At 41.8% G+C, this 19,190-nt stretch overlaps 1 protein-coding gene across 1 annotated transcript in view; it reads left to right on the forward strand.

Moving 5' to 3' along the window:
• Positions 1 to 487: 487 nt before the first annotated feature.
• The window catches only part of STX11 (syntaxin 11), a 37,976-nt gene continuing 19,273 nt past the window's right edge, over positions 488 to 19,190 (forward strand). The window contains exon 1 of the mRNA XM_025381312.1: positions 488 to 804. The gene's annotated coding sequence lies outside the window, so the exon portion shown is untranslated. The remainder of the gene's footprint in view (positions 805 to 19,190) is intronic.

Raw genomic sequence — 19,190 nt, forward strand, 5'->3', positions numbered from 1 at the left:
GGAGGGTCTTGGCAGTGTTTTTGAGCGCGGTGTTATCCTGGGAATACAAGGGGCCGCTCAGTTGATATCCAGGGAATGATGAGCCTGGCGGGTGTTGAGGCCGACTGGAGATGGGTTGGCCGGCCGGGTTCTGGGAAGGCTGTGCTCGGCCTCTGTGTGACCGCAGGCTCCTCGCCCGCCTCCTCCAGGGTCCCGCGGATGCAGGACCTGCTGCAGCCTCCGCAGCCACACCCACGCTCAGAGACCGCTTCCAGCGTCCTTGCCGCAGAAACGCACCGGACTGCAAATGTCACCGGCGCAGCGGGGATTCCCGGGGAAAGTCCATCGCACTCCCTGACCTGGGGACCAGAGGATGAGCGGAGGAAGTGTCTTGGGCGGCTAACATCCCACTCCCTGCGCCGGTCCGCGCCGCCCCCGGGAACGCCCCGGGGCTCGCGGGAGGGGCTGGAGCGAGTCCCCGGCTCCGGGCGGTCCCGAGCGCACGGACTCCGGGTGGGGCGGGAACCCGTGCTCTGTGAGCCGGCTGCTGCCGCGCCCCGGCGCTGTCATCCCGGGGCGGGGCCTGGTCCCCAGCTGTGGTAGCTTCCTAAGCGGCGGGGGCTGAGCCGGCGGCGCCCAGATGCGGCCGCGGCGGCGCGGAGCTCGGGCGGCTGTGGAGGAGCCCAGCCTCGGCCGCAGGAGGCGCCGGGAGCAGAGCAGCCGGGAGTCGCGCAACAGGTTTCCTTCCCCATCGCGGCGCCCACAGGGGACGCGCGCCCTGCGGGGAGAGAGGCTTCTCAGTTCGCGCTCTCCTTCCGGGTCCAGGTTTGTTTTTCTCTCCCTGAGCCCCCATTTCTTTTTCTGACCCCCTATTTCTCTTCCTGACTATTCCCCGTGCGCGGAGAGATCCGGGAGGCGGGCGGGGGCACTGTCTGGGCTCGGGACCCGCGGCTGTGCCTTAGTTGGGATTTTGGATCTGGCGCAGGTCCTCACGCCGCCTCTGGGCACCTTCGGAAACACAGGATTGGGTTCCTCATATAAAGCGGAATGATTTTTTAAAATTACTTTTAATTTCAGAGACTGAGGGACTTAGGATTTAGTGCTTCACAGGAATTATTTTAGGGATACCTGTCGGTAGGCTGCCTTTTTAAAGTGTTCACCTAAGACTACTTTTATTTTAAATCGAAAGACTGAAGTGTTTTTATGTTATCACCTCTTCACTTCCTATTAGGGTGACTGTGTCAAAAACACCAGAATGGGTACTTCTTGACTTGAACTTGGCAGTGTCACTCAGTAGCCAAGAAAGACGGAGAAATTGATAGAGCCTTGGAGCAGTCCCTTCGCAGCCCACGTAAGACTTTGTTTTAGAAAAATGGAGAGAAGTAGTGGCAATGCCTGCGAGAACCACGCCGTCCTGTGAGGGAATTCTGCCTTTTTCTAGACTCCCCTGACACCAGCTGAGATCTGTATTACTTCCTGTGGTTCTCACGCGCTTGTTTCAGCCGTTTCTCAGCAAAGGGAGGAGCTGTTATTTACAGGTATCCAAAAATGAGTCACAGGGCTGCTCTCTTAATTGTGAGACTTTGTTAATGAACTTTTGAAAAGCGAGGCTTGCTCTATCTGTATTTAAAATGAGACTCTAGATGTGAAATGCCTGCCCTGCTGACCTGGGGCAGTGGTATGGGAAGTGACGATTGAGTTTTCAGTTTCCTAAGGCGCCTGATGTTACAACATGCCAGTAAAGGTCACTGGGTTGATTTAAGATAACCACTAAAATCATGTGCTTTGCCTCAGAAGCCCAGGAGAAAATTAATTTCATTATTCAATGACCATTTTGCTACCATTTTCACTGAATGGTAGAAATGTATCATTTAATGTGGTGATTGTAAGTAACTCTCTAAAATCAAAATATTTCAGACAGTTTGTGTTTACTAAATTGATGCCAAAACCACATGGTGCTTTTTGAAGCGGGTGGGTCCCAGCGGGAGCAGAGAAATTTAAAAGTTGAAGCTGACAGGCCCCACTGTGGTGGGTAGCAGCACTTAGGAAGGGACTGCACACTATCTCAACACGGTAGAGAAGGGAGCACCATCTCTACTGGAGCTGAGTTGAGCTGAATTCAGTCCCAAACAACAGTTAACAGGTACTTTCTCTGTGCCAGCCTCTTCCCCGAACCTTGCTTGTACAACCATGAATAATAGGATCCTGCTGACAAGGTGCTAGGGTAAATCTATACCCAGAGTGAAGTTTCTGTCCCAATATAACTCAATCTGCTGGGTTCCAGTGTATTTAAAGCGTAAACTCAGCAGATTACCATCCCTAGATAATTGCAGTCACCTTTAGTTAGCAGCGTGACTTTTAGGAAATGGTATGACTAATTAATAGGTTGTTTTGTTTTGTTTTTTGAGACAGAGTCTTACTCTCTTGCCCCAGACGGGAGTGTAGTGGTGCAATCTTGGCTCACTGCAACCTCCTCCTCCTGCGTTCAAGCAATTCTCGTGTTTCAGCCTTCCAAGTAGCTGGGACTACAGGCACCCACCACAACACCCAGCTGACTTTTGTATTTTTAGTAGGGACAAGTTTGGCCCTGTTGACCAGGCTGGTCTCGAACTACTGACCTCAGGTGATCTGCTTGCCTTGGCCTCCCAAAGTGCTGGTATTGCAGATGTGAGCCACCATGCCCCGCCTAATACTTTATAAATTTGGAATACTATATTGAAGCAAGTTTTTGATCATTGTTTTTGTAGTTCAAATCAATGTTTTTTAGCACATTATAGCCTTGTGAGCCAAAATGAATAAATCTACCATATCACAGTTTACTGTTGCAATTGAAATCTGCTGAGACACTTTTGAACTTGATGCCCAAGTATCAAGGTTTCCAAGTTTCCACAGTTTGCTAAGATATCCAACTAATAAAGGCAACACTGCTAAATTTCAGACAACTTTACCTTAATTTCCAAACTGTATTCTCCTTTGAGAGCCCTAAAGTTACTTTTTCTATGAGAAAGAAAAGGTTGAGTGTGTCATTCAGCATTGTACTCCCTGAACTTGTCCCAGGCTCGACTCATGAGAAGTGTTGGAAGGTGTTTATTGATGAAATAATGAACCTTCATGTAGGAGGATGAATTGGCAGGCAAGTGGAAGGCTCGGTGACCCAGCAGAAGGAACAGCGCCCATAGAGAAGTGAAACAGCACTGGACATTCAGGAAACTCCAGCCTGTTTAGTGACAGCACAGAGCGAGGGCTGGGGAGACAGGAAGGGCCAGATCACAAAGGCCCCATGAGGGTTTATAGTACTGAGCCCTTTGAACAAGTGAATGATATTGTCAGGTATGTGTTTAAAAAATTATAACAAAAATTGGAATTTAAAAAATCTTAGATTAGATGACAGTGGCATTGACTTTAGGGAGACACCTGGGAAACTGTTGTCATATTGCAGATGGGACATTAAAGAAGGCCTGAATCGAGCAGTGACAGTGCAGACGGGAAAAGAGGAAAGGGGCTGGTAGAGGTTTAATAGGTGGAACCCAGTCGGGTGTATATTTAGAAGTGGGCAATGAGGAGGTGGGAGAAGTTAAGATGACTCCCACATTTCTAATGAATGACTAGGATAAGAATATCCTACTCAGTGGAAGAGTAGATTTGGGCTAAAGGGTGGTGAGAAGCTCACACAGTACTTGGCACATAATCAGTGCTCATTAAGATTTTTCAAATGAATGTCAGTAATAGCTAAAATTTGTTGAGTACTTATTATGGGCCACACACTATCCTAGGCTCACTATGCGCATTAAGCCTTTTACTCCTCAGTACAATCCTGTGAGATAGGCACTCAAATTAACTGCTTTGACTGGTGAAGAAAGTGCAGTGTTAGTAACTGACAGAGCCAGAAATGGATCCCAAGCACTTGGTTCCATAGCTTGCATTCTGAAGCACTCTGCTGTGATGTGCTGTCTTGATGAATGAATCAATGAGGATTTGGACTTTGTGGTAAGCTCAGATTGAAGTCACTTTCCTGCCCCTAATAATTCTTCCTTATCCCAAGAATGGCCTTGATGCATAAGATGGGCCCTCAGTATCCCTACTGTGCTACATGACATCCCACCTCCAACCTTCACTCCAAGAAATACCTGATTCATCTAGGAAGAAACCTGAAATAATCAGACATTTTTATCCTGGGAATTGAAACGTCTTAATGGAGACTCACAGTGTCTGAAGGTTCCAAGTGCTTCAGTCATTGCGTCTCCAGAGCTGCCTTGGTTTCCACCCATCCTAAACACTGAATGCTCAACTTTTCGTATTTCTCAGATGCACTCAATGTTTTGTTGCTAAGATCTTCCATAGGGAAGCAGAAAGGCTAGCAAGGGAGGCATTAATCTACAGAACAGGGTCAAATGGTGGAAGAACCACTAACAAATGCAGACAGGTACATAACAACTCCAGATCTTACATTCCTGACTTGTGATCTGCCTTCTGAATCCAATTTTGTTCTAATTTTACCTTGAAGCAGGTGCCTTACCTGCCTCTAACTTCCAGAATCTTACTAAGTGAGTCTGGCCCTGCTGTGTCTCCTGTCCTCTTGACTTTAGCTTGGCAAAATAATTAAAGTATCTTGCATTCAGAACTTGCTTTCTATTTGGGGCACCTGGGTGCATTATTTAGTCTGAACAGAAGTATTTTGACTAACAACCCTGTCCACCCGCCCCCTGCCTCCCCAAAAAATGATCCCAACTCTTAACTGTTCTCTTTGTTTGATGATTCAACCTACCCTGACTTGGATTAATATCCTGATTTTTTGTTCAGCAATCAGGGACTAAGAATTGATCTAGGAAGAAACTGGAACAATCAGACCTTTTCTCCTGGGAATTTCCATTTTAGTGGAGACTGTCTGAAGGTTCCTAGAGCTGAAACCATTGTGTCCACAAAGCTGCCTTGGTTATCTTTTCCTCAAAGACCTCTACTTTGGACCATGTAAGGTTTAAAACGCCCAGTTAATGTTGTACCCAAACTGAATCAGCAAACTCACTTATTGAAGCTTTAAAATGTTCAAATGTCCACTTTGGGAGGCTGAGGCAGGAGGATTGCTTGAGCCTGGGGGCAGCCGCAGGGGCAGGGGAGAATGTTCACATACCTAAAACTTGAAGTTTTAAAATATGTTCTCCACACATCAATCACATGAATTGAATGTTTTGTTCAGCATTTCTTCAGATTGATTGGCAAATCAGCATATTTATAGTTGCCCATGAAATGAGAGTGACATGAAGCCTTGCAGGGTAATAGAGCCCACATGTCTGCCCCTTGGTCTGAGCTTTTATGTGCCTGCCTATAATTCATTCAGTGCTCAGATCACAAGAAAGGGAAGGGTTTTGGTGAATATTTCATGTGGGTTTGTCTTGGCTGTTCAATTCAACTGTGGTTTCCCTGAGAGAAGAGAATAGCTAGAGTTAGGGGCTCTGTTAAGCCACCTCTAAGACTCCTCCCAGTTCTAATAACCATTCTGTGACTTTTACTAATAATGAGACCGTCTGTCAGAGTAAGCCATTTCTTGGCACTCCTTCTAAGTTTATGGATACCAGATATTATCTGTGTATTTCATTCAACTTCTTTGTAAGGCTCCGTAATTTGGTAATTTTTAGAATGATGTAGTTTTAGAATTGGTAATTTTCAGTTGCCCTTCTTGAGCTAATTAAATGTGTTTTAAAATTTAATGTTTCTTTCTTTTATTCTTTCTGTCTTTCTTTCTTTCTGTCTTTCTTTCTTTTATTCTCTCTCTCTCTCTCTTCCCTTCCCTTCCTTCTCTTTCTCTCTTTCTCCTTTCTTTCTGTCTGTCTTTTTGTCTTTCTTTCCTCAGAGTTTTCGCTCTTATTGCCTCGGTTGGAGTGCAATGGTGCGACCTCTGCTCACCACAACCTCCGCCTCCCTGGTTCAAGCAATTCTCCTGCCTCAGCCTCCTGAGTAGCTGGGATTACAGGGATGCACCATCACGGGTGGCTAATTTTGTGTTTTTAGTAGAGATGGGGTTTCTCCATGTTGGTCAGGCTGGTCTCCAACTCCCCACCTCAGGCAACCCACCTGCCTCGGCCTCCCAGAGTGCTGGGATTATAGGCATGAGCCACCATGCCCGGCCTCATTTCCTTCTTTTCAGTGTATAGGACATCAAAATAATCCAGAAAATACTAAGTCTTCTAGAAAAGTATTTCCCATTTTGTATACTTGTTTTATTTGTTCCCTGTTCAAGGATGCAAAGAGATATTCCATTACTCCTTGCAGAACTTATTGTGTAATCAGGTCACTTTCAGCTTTTCAGAATAGTGACATAGCTCTGTTTTTATCTTCCTATGGAAACAGTAAGCAAATAGTTCTGTCTTCAGTTTCAGTTTCAGGATTGCAGCAATGTGCATCTCTTTTCATGGTTGTATTTCTAATTTTCTATTATGTACTTCGTTATGTTGATTAGTGATCCAAATCTGTTGATTTGAGGTAAGTAGGACATAGTGTATTAGCTAAATTCTGTAATACTACAACATTTCCCACCTCCTCCTCCCCTCTTCCTTGACTACTTCATGCTAAACCAACATATAATGATATTCAGTTGATAATATTATTTAGCTGTTTATTGTTTATGAAGTACTGTCATATATATTATTTCTGTTAATTCTCATAACAGCCAGAAAGAATGGAAAAATAAGAATTCGTTGTTGCTGTTGCCATTATCCACATTTTATAGATAAGGTGGGAAACACTTGGAGAGATTAAGCGACCACCCAAGATTGCCCAAGAAGTTAAGTGCAGAGTACTGCTACATTATGCTGTCAGGACTTGACTGAAAGGCGCAAGTTCAGTGTCTCAGGTCAAGTTGCCAGGAAACAGACCCCGAGACTCGAGATTTCCATACAGGAGGTTTTTATTGGGAAGTGCTCTGCGGACAGCACACAGTAGGAGAGAGGGAAGCGGGATTACACAGGGGGAGAAACTGAACTGTGGGGCGTGCACAACAGCGGCCTCAACAGTGAGGAACGTGGAGGCTGAGATTGTTGTTCAGAATTTTTCTGCCTCCTGAGGCAAGAGGCTCAGCATTCGTACCCACATCAACTAATCGTTGGATGCAGGCAGCAGCTCCCTTCAGTCCAGGGCAATTTCTGGAACTGGGAGCCTTCAGCAGCCAACCTTCCTAGTACCTGGGGGACCGAGGATCTTGATCCGGAAGGGGATCTGGATACCACATCATTTACTACATTTGTAGCCAAGAGAGCATCCTCCTCTGCAACGGCCTTGCTTGTGTCTGATGGCCCAGACCATCACCGTGCAGAGTGGAGCCCAGAAAGTTGTCATTTTTGTCCAAGGCCCTTAAGGATTTTAGAGTAACTGACCAGAGAACAAGACAAAGTAGTCTTAATCCCAAGAAGATTAGGAGCAGAAGAGCCAGGGAGAGTAGGCCGTGGCGAGGGCAGTAGTGGTGTTTAACAAAGAAGGCTAAACTCTGGCATCCAAGTAGCAAACAACTGTGGCTGTCCAGACCCAGAACAAAAGTATGACACACACCAGTCCTTGCTGTAATGCTAGGCTTTAACATTGTCAAATGTTAAACAATTTTGTGATAGTGGGATTCCCCCCAATCTCTCTCTCTCTGTCTTTCAAGCCCTTGAAAGTCCTCAAACCAGTCCAGTGTGTCGTCTGTAGATTATAACCTCAGAATCTCACAATCTTGGTATGTAGTCTGTAGATTATAACCTGCAGAATTACCAAGGATATTTCAGTACAAAAAAACAGGGGTAAAAGGAAAAAAAGAAAAGAAAAATAAAAGTCCAAGGTCCCATTCTAGATCCACTGGAATAGAATCTAGGGGTGGAACTCATGAACTGACATTTTTAACACATTTTCCCCAGATGATTTCGATACATGCTATAGTTTGAGAACCTTCACCCTAAACTCTTAGGCCTTTCGTGGTGACCAATTCTATTGAGATTTTTTCAGATTATCCAGAAGTCATGGGAACCATGAAACAGCAGAGGAGCACCGGAGCCTTAGTCCCAGCAGGCCTGGTATAGTGAGAGTCATTCCTTGTTTTTCATTTAAATTCCTGATGTGGCCAACAGACAGCACAGCCCAAATTCCTTTGCTGGCCTCTGACCAAGATTGCAAGAGGGAGAGAGGTGTCCCTGGCTTGGCCTTATACTATCTTAGATAGCAGAGTGAGAGATGCCAAATTTTTTGAATAGTTGCAGATGGGGGACGGGCATCAGTGAACTTAGAGGAATCAGTAAACTTTCTAGGAGAATAAAGAGGGTTTCAGGAAATCTTATGCCAGAGGAAGCTTTGAGGTGCTGTCTTAAAACTTTAATAACTGTCTAATAGGATCAGAGATAACTTACAGGAGAATGTTAAACATTCATAAATGTGGGATAGTATATTATCTGATTCACTGACCTTGGCAATGACTTTTTCTTCGAAGGGAAAAGCACTTTTAAGCTTACCAATTTTTACTCCTGAAACATCAAATTGCTGTGGTTCCTACACATCCCATGCTTCGTGCCTTCGCTGAAGTTGTCTGTGCCTGGGTCCCTTTCCTTTCTCCCTACCAAGCTAACTCCTTTTAAACCTTTTAGGGTAAGCTCAGACACCACCTTCCCTCCCCTTTGGCCAGACTGACTTCTCAAAGTATTCCCATAGATCCCTCTATTATGGCATTTATTATCATTATTCTCTCTAACAGCCTGTAAGAGCAAGAACAGTCTTCTTCATTTTCGTGTACGAAAGACCTAGCCTCATCAAAAATGAGGGAAAAAAATAACGATTCTGGTGAGCATATTTATTCAACAACTATTTATCGAGGCTTTTCTATATGCCAGGTGCGCTGGGGTACATGGTGCAGATACAACAGGTACAACTCCTGGCCCCATGAAGCTTATGGGCAAGCAGAGAAGATAAGTAACAATTGAATATGTTATCAAACAACTAGCAATAAAATATGGTGAGTACCAGAAAAAGAGAAGTGAAATTATAGAGCTGGAAACCCAGCCTAGTCTAAGGTCAGAGGAAGTGTTTCATTTTCCTGAAATATAATTGATATCAAAATAGAAGTTATGGGGTTGGCTTTGGTTACAAGAGACTACTTTTTAACAAAGGAAGATCTTTTGGTTGAGCTAGTTCAAAATTGATCGTGTGTGTGTGTGTGTGTCCAGTATGTGAAAAAAGAGAGTACGAGAAAACGACACTTTCATTTAATGAGGTAAAATAGGTAACAAGGAACGGAGAGGGAAGTTTCTGTGTGTCTCATTCAATGCACCATTGCTAGAAGGTACTTTGTTAATATTTTAATGTGTAATATACAGTGGAAGAAAATAAATGTAAAGCTCTGAAAATCATGAACTTACATCACAGCCTTTTAAAAATTACTCTCAAGGATCTGATTACTACAGCCTAGGAGTGTGCTTGACAGGTTTGCTTTTGGGTCTTGTTGGAGACCGTGGGTGAAGTGCATTGCCCCAGAAGTCCATATGCACTGAGGTTTCTTATCTTTGCAGGTCACTTTTGAAGCCCTGGGTGAAGAGGCCACAACCCCAGTGTTGCAATTTTCAGCCTCCACCCAGCTTGGTGGGTCATGCTGGTCCTTTTTCTCCTTTTCTGGCCTGTTCTTGTTTTTTAAAAAAAATTATGATTTTTGAGAGACAGAGTCTTGCTCTGTCACCCAGGCTGGAATGCAATGGCACGATCTCTGCTCACTGTAACCTCTGCCTTCTGGGTTCAAGTGATTCTCCTGCCTCAGTTTCCCAAGTAGCTAGGACTACAGGTGTGCACCACCACGCCCAGCTAATTTTTGTATTTTGTTAGTAGAGATGGGGTTTCACTATATTTGGCCAGGCTGGTCTCAAACTCCTGACGTCAGGTGAACTGCCTGCCTCAGCCTCCCAAAGTGCTGGGATTACAGGAGTGAGCCACTGTGCCTGGCCTTTTTAAAAATTGTTTTTGTACCTGCTTATTTCTTCCCATAAATTGTAAGCTTAGGGTAGGGATTGAGACTTCCTGATTTTTAGCTTTTGAACCTTTGCAGCTCTTCTGCTGCAATTTATTTACATTTATTATATTAAATAGATAAAGGACCTTAAGTTTAATATATAAGTTAGCAGGCAAATCTTAGGTTGAAAAAGTAACCAGATTGGTTCTCTAGTGAGAACCTATTTCTTGTTTAATCTGACATCACAAAGCAAATAGGCCAAGTGCTAACATGTGCATATTTAACCTATGAACCTCTACGTTAAGTACTAAGAATACCAACCATTTGGCTGACTGCAGGGAGGGAGGGATTAATTCACCATAAAGCAGCACTTATAGATGTAGGTGGAGTTATGTAATGCTCCGCTGTGTCCCATTTAAGTGGATAAACATATACATACCATTCAGCATCTTGACCACACTGACACCAAAAAAAAAAAAAAAAAAAAAAAAAGGAACTAAAAATTTTAGTGCTAGTGAAAATTTAGCTCAGGCTTGAAGTGTGACTTCACGTGAATGGATGTGTGAGGTCCTGTGATGACCATTTGCCATGTATTTTCATATCTTTCCTCACCTCCTTTGGCATATTCCTTGGTTTATCTCAAGTATAACTTGATTCATGTTCTCATTTTTTGTCTTACTTTTACCATAAATATTATATGAAGGAGCATATGAATGGTAAGGAAATAATTCTAGACATTTGTTCTTGCACTTTTTATTTTGTATAGGTTGAACTTGGTTCATTGCTGAAGTGTAGGTAGTGATTTTAACCACTGTGAATCCAGTTGAATACTTTATTAACTGCAAATGAGCTCCATTTTTATATTTTCATTAAGAATTTGAATTTTTAAATAAGAAATGATGATGGTAAAATGGAGCATTTTCTCTTTTTGAAAGTAAACTCGTTAGAGGATGAAACGTATTCCTTAAGGAATCAAAGTTATAATAGCGTCACTTCATCTGAAAAGATTAACAGTTAGTGGAGGAAAATCCTGTTTAGTCAGCATATTTTTGGTATTGTTTAATTGGAAAATTTACTTTTTTTTCCTTTGAGACAAAGTCTCACTCTGTTGCCCAGGCTGGAGTGCAGTGACATGATCTCAGCTCACTGCAACCCCCGCCTCCTGGGTTCAAGCAATTCTCGTGCCTCAGCCTCCCTAGTAGCTGGGATTACAGGCGCCTGCCACCATGCCTAGCTAATTTTTGCATTTTTAGTAGAGATGAGGTTCCACCATGTTGGTCAGGCTGGTCTCAAACTCCTGACCTCAGGTGATCTACCCAGCTCAGCCTCCCAAAGTGCTGGGATTACAGGTGTGAGCCACCGCGCCCGGTGGCTTAAGAAAATTTCTGAAGTTATTAACTGCCTTTTGCTGCAACTTCAAGTGCTGTGGATAGTTTGCCTTTCTGCTGACATCTAGATACCTGCACCCACCACTGTTAACAGCAGCATAAACACAATAAATATTTTTATTCATAGGATGTTTTCTCTCTGAAATTCCTATTATTTGGAATTTGAATGTAAAGGACTGGACCTGTAAGCTCCTTATTTTTACTCTTATTTTTTCACCTCTTTTTTCTTTCTTTCTCCTTTATAGAAAAGGATCTTCTATTTTTCTGCCTGTAAGATATAGGTCAGTGTGCTGGAAAGTAGGTGAAGGAGGAGGGTTTGAAGGTTCAACATTCCATGTAAAAATATTCACTGAATCGTCCTCTTTTCAGCTGGGTACCTCTACCGCAGTCTAGATTCTCTTTTACCCTGTTCAGAGTCTAATCTGTCATCTGTCTATTCTTCTGCCCAGGTGGAACAGAGGATGGAGGGCACTTCCACTTCTTTAAAAAGCTTCTTATGTCCTTTGTAGGGACATGGATGCAGCTGGAAACCATCATTCTTAGCAAACTATCACAAGAACAGAAAACCAAATACCACATGTTCTCACTCATAGGTGGGAACTGAACAATGAGATCACTTGGACTCGGGAAGGGGAACATCACACACCAGGGCCTATCATGGGGAGGGGGGTGGAGGGATGGATTGCATTGGGAGTTATACCTGATGTAAATGATGAGTTGATGGGTGCTGACGAGTTGATGGGTGCAGCACACCAACATGGCACAAGTATACATATGTAACAAACCTGCACATTATGCACATGTACCCTAGAACTTAAAGTATAATAATAATAATAATAATAATAATAAAGAAAAGAAAAGAGCACACACACACAAAAAAGCTTCTATCCAAACCCAACTTGTTATTACCCCACCATCACGCCCTTTTCCATAGGTACTCAGCCTTTTATTATGAGTTCTGAGTCTTGGACTTTAGGAGTTTATTTGATGGTGTAACTTTAGTTGCTTCTTGTACTTCTCCATTGTTCACTGAGGATTTAACTTTCTTAAATCTGCTAGACCAACTTTCGTTTTTCTATTTGCTTCATAATTTCCAAAATTGTGTTGCTGCTTTCTTCTCTCTTATTTATCCTAGTTGGCTTATGCCTTTAGAAAGTTCCTTTAGTGGAGTTTTGGAAGGGAGCAAAAGTAATGTTCAATTTGCTCTTTTATCCAGAATATAGAAAGCATCTTCAAAAATGCAAATATGTTTTCTGGATGGAGGAGTATATTAAGCTATTAGCACTTACAAGCAGATATATTCATCAGAACAGTTGTTTACTGCCTTAAAACATAGAGGATGGATTATAGGCTTGGGATGTTTTGATGGACAAATTTGAATTTGGATAGGGGATGGGAAAGGTTGAGGGACATCTCTGGTTGGAGAACATCTCCAGAAGGAAGGCAGGATAAGGTGGCATGCCATGGTGGAGTTTCTGTAGTCCAAGACAGGTTAAGAGCAGGTAGTAAAAAATTACTTGACTATTATTTATACATTTTCTGGTTGATGTTCATAGAAAGTGTGTATGTTTACCAACATGAGTGACAACGTAAGTATTATCTAAGAAAATACCTGCATTTGTTGAGAACTCATTCACCGTGTGTAAATACTTTTTGAGGTTCATTGTCTTATTCTAGTTTGCTCAGTGCTAGGAGTCCCATGCAGGCTTATTCGATTCTGCATCCTTATTTAAACACTAAGCTAGTCTTTGTGTCATAGTTGATACCAGTGATTGAAATTAATAAATTCGTTGTACGTACATAGAAAACTTTGGTTTCAACTGTGTTTATGTTTAAAATATCTCATCAGTCTTTCAAACTTATAACATTTTAATTTATTTCTTTAAAAATGCTTTATGGGTTAGGCATCATGGTTTATGCCTGTAATTCCAGCACTTTGGGAGGCCAAGGCAGGAGGATTGCTTGAGCCCATGAGTTTGAGACTATCTTAGGCAACATAGTGTGACCACATCTCTACAAAAATTTTAAAACTTAGCCCATGGCGAGACACCATCTCTACAAAATATTTTATTTAAAAAATATTTTTTTTAATCTTTGGTTTTTGAGATGGAGTCTTACTCTGTCATCCAGGCTGGAGTCCAGTGGCGCAATCTTGGCTCACTTCAACCTCCGCTTCCTGGGTTCAGGCGATTCTCCCTGCCTCTGCCTCCTGAGTATCTGAGATTACAGGCACTTGCCACCATGCCTGGCTAATTTTTGTATTTTTTTTTTTTTAGTAGAGGCGGGGTTTCTTCTGTTGGCCAGGCTGCTCTTGAACTACTGACCTCAGGTGATCCACCCTCCTTGGCCTCCCAAAGTGCTGGTATTACAGGCATGAGCCACTGCACCCAGCCCCAAAATTTAAAAATTAGCTGGGTGTGGTGGCGCATGGCTTGTAGTCCCAGTACTCAGGAGACTGAGGTGGGAGGATTGTTTGAGCCCAGCAGGTGGAGGCTGCAGTAAGCTATGATTGTGCCACTGCACTCAAGCCTGGGTAACAGAGCAAGACCTTTTTTCTCTCTCTCATAAAAAGGTTTATGTTAAATTTTTTTTTTTTTTTTTTTTTGCTTATCTAGAAAATATATTTTAAAAGTACTGGGACCACCTATCTTTTGTTCACCAAGCTAACCTCATCATATCCCATGCCTGGCACATAAATACTCAATAAATACTTGTTGAATAAATTCATGAAAGTCCCTGTCAGAGTAGCCTATGCAGACATGTGTCCTGAAAGATGTGGATAAGAATATCAATCACATAGTCTACTTTATAAATATTACTTAAAAGCTCATTAAAAGGCTTCCCAACTTGGTTTATAAAAATAAAATAAAGCTAATGGATGCTATTGTTTCTATGCTGTTGTGTATATTTTAGCTAATAGAATTGAGGTATTTTAATATTATGTTAAAATCAAATGATAAAGAATACTCAACAGGAAGTAAAAGTGAAAGTTACGGTATTGAAAGTTGTATGCATTTCATGATTTCTGGGAATTATTCTGCACGGATACTGACAGTCTGTTCATGAGAGAACAAATTATATTACTCTTTACAGAATTTTCTGCACTTTTGGATGTATAGAAAGATATCTACTGATTCCCATGATAAACATTACCAGTATCACTGCAAACATGCAACATCCCTTTTATCCAAATTAGAAGCTCACATATAAGGGAAAATTAAAATTCTGTTAGTACTAAAAAATGTTTAATATTTTTTCAATACCTATAGATGTTGAGTCTATATAACTTTATTTTATTTTATTTTTTATTTTTTGAGACAGAGTTTTGCTCTTATTGCCTAGGCTGGAGTGCAGTGGCACAATCTCGGCTCACTGTAACCTCAGCCTCATGGGTACAAGCGATTCTCCCGCCTCAGCATCCCAAGCAGCTGGGATTACAGGTACATGCCACTATGCCTGGCTAATTTTTTTTATTTTTGGTAGAGACAGGGTTTCACCATGTTGGCCAGGCTGGTCTCGAACTGCTGACCTCAGGTGATCTGCCTGCCTCGGCCTCCCAAAGTGCTGCGATTACAGGTGTGAGCCACCGTGCCCAGCCTATATAGCTTAAAAGAGCACAGTTGCTACATGGAACAGTTTTCATTTGAGGTAAATGTATAAGAAATTTGATTGACTGCTTTTTAGTTGGTTTTGTTTTGCAAGGAGGTATTGGTTATTTGTCTTCTTTGACAGGTATAATGCAATATATTCACTTTGAAGAAAAATTTTCTTTACAATAAGTGAGTTTGTTTTCTTAGACCCTTTTATATAGTGAGTACAGAGCACCTAACTCCTGTCTTCCTGAAGTTTAGGCTGAATAGAGCATTAATATGCTGTCACTTGAGTCATAGGAGTAATATAAAAACTAATAATAGGATCATTCTTTGATTTTATAGAATCATTTTAGATCATATGATCTGCACATGCTTCCAAAGGAGTAGTACTTATAGTATCTTCAAGAAGCTAACTGATAAATTAACTGATTATGGATGGCAGTAGTTCAAAATAATAATTCCTAAGACTGTGTTTGTAAAATACTTTAAAGTTTATGAAGTGCTTTTAGGTACATAACTTATGTTACTTAACAACCAAAAAGTAACCCTTGTGAGGTAAGTAGAGTTATCACCATTTTACAGATGAGGAAACTGACAGAGATGTTAAATGTCTTGCTCAACTTTATGCAGCTAGAGATGGAAATGGGAATAAGCCCTCGCTTACCAGGCCAAGTACCCTTTCTCCTACATGGCATTTGCTTTTCAAATGATATTAGCAGCAGTAGGAGTATCTACGCTTTGCTTCTTGTTTGGAAATAGTGCTTTTAAGGCTTCTATCTGTTAGATGAAGAAAAGATCTTTTCACTACTTGAATCTAACTAAAAAACTAAACACAACCTACCACCACTAACAATGAAGCCTTATTAATTGGTGGTGGGGGTGAGGGGAATACAGCTTACCTTTATGAGACACTTATGAGGAAGAGATGTTCAATGTATATGTGATGCATTGAAATTGTTAACTTGTTTCCAAAAGAAAACCTAGCCACTAATTTTATAAACATTAAGTCTTAAAGAACATCACTTCTCAGACTGGCTTAGACACTTCAAGATTCTTTCGCAATGTGTGGAATTGGGGTAAACATCTTAAGATTCTTAAACATGAAAGCACACATGAAGATTTTCTTGTATTCTAAAATTTCCTTTTCCAAGTTTCCCTCAGTCTTCCTTTCTTTCTCTTTTCTTCTCCGTTGTTTTTTTTTTTTTTTTTTTTGAGGTGGTCTTACTCTGTTGCCCAGGCTGGATGGAGTACAGTGGTGTGATCTTGGTTCACTGCAACCTCGGCCCCCCAGGTTCAAGTGATTCTCCTGCCGCAGCCTCTCAAGTAGCTGGGATTACAGGCATGTGCCACCATGCCCAGCTAATTTTTGTAGAGATGGAGTTTCACCATGTTGGCCAGGCTGGTCTTGAACTCCTGACCTCAAGTGATCCACCTGTCTTGGCCTCCCAAAGTGCTGGGATTACAGCCATGAGCCACGGTGCCTGGAACCCCCGTCCCCCTTCCCACTTCCCTTCCTTTCCTTTGCCCCTTCCCTTCCCTTCCTTTCTTTCCTTCCTTTCTTTCCTCTCTGTCTACCTCTCTCTTTCTTTCTTTTTACCTGACTTTACCTGCACAAAACTTTTGTTGATGGAAAGTACGGTGTGACTTGCCCTGTGGCCCTGCACCTCTGAGGGATGCCCCTGGGAAGAAGAAATCCTAGAGAGCTCCTGTGATTTTCCAGGCAAACAAACTAAATTTCACAGTAGCAGTATTGGTTCTTCTGAACACTGTCTCTTAAGTGTTCGCAACCTTCTGGCATTGAAAAGAATCTGGAAGAATATGTATTATATTTTATCATTGGTTATTTTATAGAGTTATTATATACAGTTGTATTAGATGATGGAAAATTTTTGCTTTTCATGTTAAACAATTCTGTCGTATTTGATTTATTATTACAGGTTGAGTATCTCTTATCTGAAATGCTTGGGACCAGAAGTATTTTGGATTTCAAATTTTTTTGGATTTTGGAATATTTGCATATATATCATGAGGTATCTTGGGGATAAGACCCAAATCTAAACATGAAATTTATGTTTCATCATTGAGAACACTTGGACACAGGGTGGGGAACATCACACACCAAGGCCTGTCGTGGAGTGGGGGCAGCAGGGAGGGATAGCATTAGGAGATATACCTAATGTAAATGACGAGTTAATGGGTGCAGCACACCAACATGGCACGTTTATACATATGTAACAAACCTGCATGTTGTACACATGTACCCTAGAACTTACAGTATAATAAAAAAAGAAACGTATGTTTCATATATACCTATCCACATAGCCTGAAGATAACTACATACAATGTTTTTAATAATTTTGTGCATGACACAGAGTTTATGTACATTGAACCATCAGAAAACAAAGGTGTGACTATGTCAGGCACCCACATGGACCATCTGTGCTTGCTTGGTATCACTATCATTCCTGACTCTGAGTTTACATGCTACTGATAAGCAATCATTTCTCTCTCTTTTTTTCATTTCTTTTTGATTGTCTTTTTTTGAGACAAGAGCTTGCTCTGTTGCTCAGGTTAGAGTGCAGTGGCACGATCACAGCTCGCTGAAGCCTCAACCTCCTGGGCTCCGGTGATCCTCCCGTCTCAGCCTCCCAAGCAGCTGGGAATACAGGTGTACACCACTGGTCTCAGCTAATTATTGTATTTTGTTGTAAGGGTGGGGTTTCACCATGTTGTCCACAGCTAGTCTTGAACTCCTTGACTCAAACAGCCGGCCCGCCTCAGCCTCCCAAAGTATTAGGATTACAGGTGTGAACCACCATGCCTGACTACAGTCACTTTCTTAGACTTATTCACACATAAGTACTTAATGGTAAAAAAAAAAAAAATAACATACCATTAATACAGTGAAAAAAATAATGTGTTCAGGGTAACTAAGCCCAGTAGCATCACCAAATACCTGTATCCACGTTAACAGCAACAACAATGGCAGGCTTTCAGTCTCCATGTGCAATTATGTATTTTGATTAAAAAGTTACTGTACACTATATTTTTTTTAGGTGAGAAGAAACATCAGTAATAGTTGAGGGACCAGAGAGTGGGTCCTCTGAGGATGAGGAGGCATCCTGCTGGATGGCCTTTTAAAATGTTCCCTCCAAAGTCATTTGCCTCATTAACATTGATTTTTGTCTTGGAAGTCTCTTTGACTTTATAAACTGACATCATTTCTTGTTCTGTTATACATGCACACTGCTCTAGTCCTTCAATAAGCTCTTCACATATCCACTATGTCATCTATAGGCACTTTTTCTGCAGTGTTAATGGTATCTTCCTTGTCAGTATTATCACAGTCATTTTCATTGAGAACCATTTCAGCGATTTCATCGTCAGTCAATAAATGAAGAACTGTAGCCTCCTTGTTGATGTTAAAAAAAACTTCATTGATACCTTCTTCCAGCTTACTGATTGACTCTGAAGGTATATTTTTTGCATTTGTAAGGAGGTCATACATCATTTTTTCTCTCATCTGATATATGGAATTCCTTCAAAGTCACCACCTTGTTCATCATCATCACTGAACATAGTCACACACTGGAGCTTGTGCCAGGTATGCACAACTGTGTCTTTAGTCACGTGTTCTAAACATTGGCAACAGGATATATGGCATCCTCTCATGCTAAACTCCTTTTGAAAATCTTCTACACTCATGCCTCTGTTCACTGCTGCTAGCGTGCTGTTCAAGAAAGCATTATTTACTCCTCATTGATCTAAGGATGCCTTGTCACATGGATGAAGTAGAGAAGTCACGTTTTAGGGAAAGTACATGGCATAAACATTATTTTTTATGAGAATTTCCACTGGAGGATGAGCAGGACAGATGTGAAGGAATAACAAATTCTTGCAGTTGTCATCCAGTCTAACTTCCCTGCAGTGAACACAAGCTCCTGGTACTGAGTGCTTATGAAACTAATCATAAAAGATACCCCTGGTGATCCAAGCCTTTTTAGTAGCATGATAATGGGTTGATAAGAAATTCACTCCTTGGAAACAGCAAAGACACAAGCTTTTGCCTATCAGCCAGATTACACTTATGCATGCCTGCTGCATTAGTACGTCCCAGCACAGTTGTTCTGTCCTTGGAATCCTTAATTCCTGTAGGGGCTGTCCCATCAGCTCTAGTCAGTGTCTTTCCGGGGCAGTAACACCAAAACGGTGATGTTTTATCAGCATTGTAAACCTGTTTGGCGTCAAATTTTCATCAACAATGACCTTGGCAAACTC

This window comes from Theropithecus gelada, chromosome 4 (assembly GCF_003255815.1).
Source record: "Theropithecus gelada isolate Dixy chromosome 4, Tgel_1.0, whole genome shotgun sequence".
Classification (NCBI taxonomy): domain Eukaryota; kingdom Metazoa; phylum Chordata; class Mammalia; order Primates; family Cercopithecidae; genus Theropithecus; species Theropithecus gelada.